Source organism: Aquarana catesbeiana, linkage group LG09 (assembly GCF_042186555.1).
Source record: "Aquarana catesbeiana isolate 2022-GZ linkage group LG09, ASM4218655v1, whole genome shotgun sequence".
NCBI lineage: Eukaryota > Metazoa > Chordata > Amphibia > Anura > Ranidae > Aquarana > Aquarana catesbeiana.
In genome coordinates, this window is record NC_133332.1 from 294,326,451 (window position 1) to 294,333,108 (window position 6,658).

The window sequence follows — 6,658 nt, forward strand, 5'->3', positions numbered from 1 at the left end:
CTGACACCATCCACTGTCCTACTGACGCCGTCCACTGTCCTACTGACACCATCCACTGTCCTACTGACACCATCCACTGTCCTACTGACACCATCCACTGTCCTACTGACACCATCCACTGTCCTACTGACGCCATCCTCTGCTCCACTGACACCATCCTCTGTCCTACTGACACCATCCTCTGTCCTACTGACACCATCCACTGTCCTACTGACGCCGTCCACTGTCCTACTGACACCATCCACTGTCCTACTGACACCATCCACTGTCCTACTGACGCCGTCCTCTGTCCTACTGACACATCCACTGTCCTACTGACACCATCCACTGTCCTACTGACACCATCCACTGTCCTACTGACGCTATCCTCTGCTCCACTGACACCATCCTCTGTCCTGCTGACACCATCCTCTGTCCTACTGACACCATCCACTGTCCTACTGACACCATCCTCTGTCCTACTGACACCATCCACTGTCCTACTGACGCCATCCTCTGCTCCACTGACACCATCCTCTGTCCTACTGACACCATCCACTGTCCTACTGACACCGTCCTCTGCTCCACTGACACCATCCTCTGTCCTACTGACACCATCCACTGTCCTACTGACACCGTCCTCTGTTCTACTGACACCGTCCTCTATCCTACTGACACCGTCCTCTGCTCCACTGACACCGTCCTCTGCTCCACTGACACCGTCCTCTGCTCCACTGACACCGTCCTCTGCTCCACTGACACCGTCCTCTGTCCTAATGACACCGTCCTCTGTCCTACTGACACCGCCCTCTGTTCTACTGACACTGTCCACTGTCCTCCTGACACCGTCCTCTGCTCCACTGACACCGTCCTCTGTTCTACTGACACGTCCTCTGTTCTACTGACACCGCCCTCTGTTCTACTGACACCGCCCTCTGTTCTACTGACACCGCCCTCTGTTCTACTGACACGTCCTCTGTTCTACTGACACCGCCCTCTGTTCTACTGACACATCCTCTGTTCTGCTGACACCGCCCTCTGTTCTACTGACACCGCCCTCTGTCCTACTGACACCGTCCTCTGTCCTACTGACACCGTCCTCTGCTCCACTGACACCGCCCTCTGTTCTACTGACACCGCCCTCTGTTCTACTGACACCGCCCTCTGTTCTACTGACACCACCCTCTGTTCTACTGACACCGCCCTCTGTTCTACTGACACCGTCCTCTGTTCTACTGACACCGCCCTCTGTTCTACTGACACCGCCCTCTGTTCTACTGACACCGTCCTCTGTCCTACTGACACCGTCCTCTGCTCCACTGACACCGTCCTCTGTCCCACTGACTCCGCCCTCTGTTCTACTGACACCATCTGCTGTCCTACTGACACCGTCCACTGCTCCACTGACACCGTCCTCTGTTCTACTGACACCGCCCTCTGTTCTACTGACACCGCCCTCTGCTCCACTGACACCGCCCTCTGCTCCACTCACACCGCCCTCTGCTCCACTCATACCACCCTCTGCTCTACTGACACCGCCCTCTGCTCCGCTCACACCGTCCTCTGTCCTACTGACACCATCCACTGTCCTACTGACACCGCCCTCTGTTCTACTGACACTGTCCTCTGTCCTACTGACACCGTCCTCTGTCCTACTGACACCGTCCTCTGTCCTACTGACACCGTCCTCTGCTCCACTGACACCGTCCTCTGTTCTACTGACACCGCCCTCTGTTCTACTGACACCGCCCTCTGTTCTACTGACACCGCCCTCTGTCCTACTGACACCGCCCTCTGTCCTACTGACACCACCCTATGTTCTACTGACACCGTCCTCTATCCTACTGACACCGTCCTCTGCTCCACTGACACCGTCCTCTGTCCTACTGACTCCGCCCTCTGTTCTACTGACACCGTCCACTGTCCTACTGACACCGTCCACTGCTCCACTCACACTGCCCTCTGCTTCACTCACACCGCCCTCTGCTCCACTCACACCACCCTCTGCTCCACTCATACCACCCTCTGGTCCACTGACACCGCCCTCTGCTCTACTGACACCGCCCTCTGCTCTACTGACACCGCCCTCTGCTCTACTGACACCGCCCTCTGCTCTACTGACACCGCCCTCTGCTCTACTGACACCATCCACTGCTCCACTGACACCATTCACTGCTCCACTGACACCGTCCATTGTCCAGTGTCCTACTGACACCATCCACTGTCCTACTGACACCGTCCTCTGTCCTACTGACAACCTCCTCTGTCCTACTGACACCGTCCACTGCTCCACTGACACCGTCCTCTGTCCCACTGACTCCATCCTCTGCTCCACTCACACTGTCCACTGTCCTACTGACACCATCCTCTGCCCTACTGACACCGTCCTCTGCTCCACTGACACCATCCTCTGCTCCACTGACTCCGCCCTCTGCTCCACTGACTCCGCCCTCTGCTCTACTGACTCCGCCCTCTGCTCTACTGACACCGCCCTCTGCTCTACTGACACCGCCCTCTGCTCTACTGACACCGTCCACTGCTCCACTGACACCGTCCACTGCTCCACTGACACCGTCCACTGCTCCACTGTCCTACTAACACCATCCACTGTCCTACTGACACCGTCCTCTGCTCCACTGACACCGTCCTCTGCTCCACTGACACCATCCACTGACCTACTGACACCGTCCTCTGCTCCACTGACATCGTCCACTGCACCACTGACACCATCCACTGACCTACTGACACTGTCTCCTGCTCCACTGACACCGTCCTCTGTCCTACTGACTACGTCCACTGTCCTACTGACAACCTCCTCTGTCCTACTGACAACCTCCTCTGTCCTACTGATAACCTCCTCTCTCCTACTCTGACCATCCACTGCTCCACTGACACTGTCCTCTGTCCTACTGACTCCATCCTCTTCTCCACTCACACTGTCCACTGTCCTACTAACACCGTCCTCTGCCCTACTGACACCGTCCTCTGCTCCACTGACACCGCCCTCTGTCCTACTGACACCATCCTCTGTCCTACTGACACCGTCTACTGTCCTACTGACACCATCCTCTGTCCTACTGACACCGTCTACTGTCCTACTGACACCGTCTACTGTCCTACTGACACCGTCCTCTGTCCTACTGACACCGCCCTCTGTTCTACTGACACCGCCCTCTGTTCTACTGACACCGCCCTCTGTTCTACTGACACCGCCCTCTGTTCTACTGACACCGCCCTCTGTTCTACTGACACCGTCCTCTGTCCTACTGACACCGTCCTCTGTCCTACTGACACCGCCCTCTGTTCTACTGACACCGCCCTCTGTTCTACTGACACCGCCCTCTGTTCTACTGACACCGCCCTCTGTCCTACTGACACCGCCCTCTGTCCTACTGACACCGCCCTCTGTTCTACTGACACCGCCCTCTGTTCTACTGACACCGTCCTCTGTCCTACTGACACCGTCCTCTGTCCTACTGACACCGCCCTCTGTTCTACTGACACCGCCCTCTGTTCTACTGACACCGCCCTCTGTCCTACTGACACCGCCCTCTGTCCTACTGACACCGCCCTCTGTCCTACTGACACCGTCCTCTGTCCTACTGACACCGTCCTCTGCTCCACCGACACCGTCCTCTGTCCCACTGACTCCGCCCTCTGTTCTACTGACTCCGCCCTCTGTTCTACTGACACCGTCCACTGCTCCACTGACACCGTCCTCTGTTCTACTGACACTGCCCTCTGTTCTACTGACACCGTCCTCTGTTCTACTGACACCGCCCCTCTGTCTTACTGACACCGCCCTCTGTTCTACTGACACCGTCCTCTGTCCTACTGACACCGTCCTCTGCTCCACTGACACCGTCCTCTGTCCTACTGACTCCACCCTCTGTTCTACTGACACTGTCCACTGTCCTACTGACACCGTCCACTGCTCCACTGACACCGTCCTCTGTTCTACTGACACCGCCCTCTGTTCTACTGACACCGCCCTCTGCTCCACTCACACCGCCCTCTGCTCCACTCACACCGCCCTCTGCTCTACTGACAGTAATCTCTGCCCTACTGACACCGTCCACTGCTCTACTGACACCGTCCACTGCTCTACTGACACCGTCCACTGCTCTACTGACAGTAATCTCTGCCCTACTGACACCATCCACTGCCCTCACAACATAGTCCTCCACTGCCCTACTGACACTGTCCACTGCTCTACTGACACCATCCACTGCCCTACTGACACTGTCCACTGCTCTACTGACACCGCCCTCTGTTCTACTGACACCGTCCTCTGCTCCACTCACGCCGCCCTCTGCTCCACTCACGCCGCCCTCTGCTCCACTCATACCACCCTCTGCTCTACTGACACCGCCCTCTGCTCCACTGACAACCTCCTCTGTCCTACTGACTCCGTCCACTGTCCTACTGACACCGTCCTCTGTCCTACTGACAACCTCCTCTGTCCTACTGACACCGTCCACTGCTCCACTGACAGCGTCCTCTGTCCCACTGACTCCATCCTCTGCTCCACTCACACTGTCCACTGTCCTACTGACACCATCCTCTGCCCTACTGACACCGTCCTCTGCTCCACTGACACTGTCCTCTGCTCCACTGACTCCGCCCTCTGCTCTACTGACTCCGCCCTCTGCTCTACTGACTCCGCCCTCTGCTCTACTGACTCCGCCCTCTGCTCTACTGACTCCGCCCTCTGCTCTACTGACTCCGCCCTCTGCTCTACTGACACCGCCCTCTGCTCTACTGACACCGCCCTCTGCTCTACTGACACCGTCCACTGCTCCACTGCTCCACTGACACCATCCACTGTCCTACTGACACCGTCCTCTGCTCCACTGACACCATCCACTGACCTACTGACACCGTCCTCTGCTCCACTCACACTGTTCACTGTCCTACTGACACTGTCCACTGCACCATTCACACTGTCCCCTGCTCCACTGACACTGTCCTCTGTCCTATTGACTCTGTCCACTGTCCTACTGACTCCGTCCACTGTCCTACTGACAACCTCCTCTGTCCTACTGACAACCTCCTCTGTCCTACTGATAACCTCCTCTCTCCTACTCTGACCATCCACTGCTCCACTGACACTGTCCTCTGTCCTACTGACTCCATCCTCTGCTCCACTCACACTGTCCTACTGACACCATCCTCTGCCCTACTGACACCGTCCTCTGCCCTACTGACACCGTCCTCTACTCCACTGACACCATCCTCTGTCCTACTGACATCGTCCACTGTCCTACTGACACCATCCTCTGTCCTACTGATACCATCGAATGACAGCGTCCTCTGCTCCACTGACACCATCCACTGCTCCACTGACACCATCCTCTGCTCCACTGACACCGTCCTTTGCTCCACTGACACCGTCCTCTGCTCCACTGACACCATCCACTGCTCCACTGCCACCGTGCTCTGTCCTAATGACACCGTGCTCTGTCCTACTGACACCGTCCTCTGTCCTACTGACACCGTCCACTGTCCTACTGACACCGTCCTCTGCTCCACTGACACCATCCACTGTTCTACTGACACCGTCCACTGTTCTACTGACACCGTCCACTGTTCTACTGACACCGTCCACTGCTCTACTGACACCGTCCACTGCTCTACTGACACCGTCCACTGCTCTACTGTCAGTAATCTCTGCTCTACTGACACCGTCCACTGCTCTACTGACAGTAATCTCTGCCCTACTGACACCATCCACTGCCCTCACAACATAGTCCTCCACTGCCCTACTGGCACTGTCCACTTCTCTACTGACACCGTCCACTGCTCTACTGTCAGTAATCTCTGCTCTACTGACACCGTCCACTGCTCTACTGACAGTAATCTCTGCCCTACTGACACCATCCACTGCCCTCACAACATAGTCCTCCACTGCCCTACTGACACTGTCCACTTCTCTACTGACATCGTCCTCTGTCCTACTGACTCCGTCCACTGTCCTACAGACATAGTTCACACACCATCCACTGCTCTACTGACTGACACTCTCCACTGTTAAGGTAGGCTAAGTTTATATTTTTATAGTGACATTTGTTTTATTATCTTTTTCTAAGTTTTCCTTACTATTTAGTTAAGCCCTGCTAGTTAGTTTCTTTAAAAAAAAAAAGTGCCGAACCCCGGTGATCTTTGATCTCTTTCATGTTGTTCAGGTAGATCTCCACCTCTCAATGGTTGCCTTACCCTGCGCAGGTAATTCAGTAAACTCAGAGGGCCCAGGAAAAGCATGCAGTGGGGAGCCTCAATCCCACAAGCTTCAAGCTACGCCTCTGAATAAAACGTAAACATCCTACTTGTTATTGAAACCTTCTGTATTTCATATATACAGTATCTCACAAAAGTGAGTACACCCCTCACATTTTTGTAAATATCTTATTATATCTTTTCATGTGACAACACTGAAGAAATGACACTTTGCTACAATGTAAAGTAGTGAGTGTACAGCTTATTTATTTTAATTTTATTTCAGGTACTTATATAGCGCCGTCAATTTACGCAGCGCTTTACATATACATTGTACATTCACATCAGTCCCTGCCCTCAAGGAGCTTACAATCTAAGGTCCCTAACTCACATTCATACATACACATACTGGGGACAATTTAGACAGGATCTAATTAACCTACCAGCATGTCTTTGGAGTGTG